Source organism: Schistocerca gregaria, chromosome 7 (genome assembly GCF_023897955.1).
Source record: "Schistocerca gregaria isolate iqSchGreg1 chromosome 7, iqSchGreg1.2, whole genome shotgun sequence".
NCBI classification, from domain to species: Eukaryota; Metazoa; Arthropoda; class Insecta; order Orthoptera; family Acrididae; genus Schistocerca; species Schistocerca gregaria.
Window position 1 is genome coordinate 378767540 of NC_064926.1, and position 753 is coordinate 378768292.

Here is a 753-nt window from a genome sequence, read left to right on the forward strand (position 1 = left end):
TCTTTGTGGACCTGGATATAATGAAAGATTTTGCTGAAATTTCTAACAAAATGGGAATGTGTGACTACTTAACACCAAAGCACATCTTTTTCTGCAATAAGACTATCTACAAAATTGCAATGTGATTTCAAGCAATGAACAGAAAGTTGCAATAGTTTACCATGGACAAGTTCCAACTTTATTACAAAGATATATAACAACTTTGAATGTCAATTCACAAGTCCACGAGGGAACAACGATATTGTTAACCACCTTATCAATTTTTTAGTGTCCTAATATCCACCAACAGGAAAATTTTACATCTTCCTTGACTAAAGAACATTGTATTAGCAAACCAGAAGCAATGACTTAAAGCTATGGAATTGATGGTGTGTTTGATCCTCTGGAAGACTGCTGAAATGTATTAAACGTTAAAAAACAGTATTTACAATATCCTCTGCTGAACTCTGTGCCAATTGCTTCTACATGGTAGAAATTATTGGGTAGCTTAAAGAAAAGTTGCTGTGTTGTGTTTAACGATATTCCTCAATTTTTTGTTCTGGGGAAGTAAAGTTACTCAAAAGTTGACTGGTGTACATGTGAACCTTCCAGATAATCAAGACCGATAAAAGATTATAAACTGTGTTCTTTCTGTCTATAATTTTAATTATTTACGTGTAAACTATGTGGAAATTGCTAAGACAGAATCCAACAAATTTGATACAGGCAAACAGTGTTATATTAAAACTGCAAAAACATATTTTTCCCAATCCA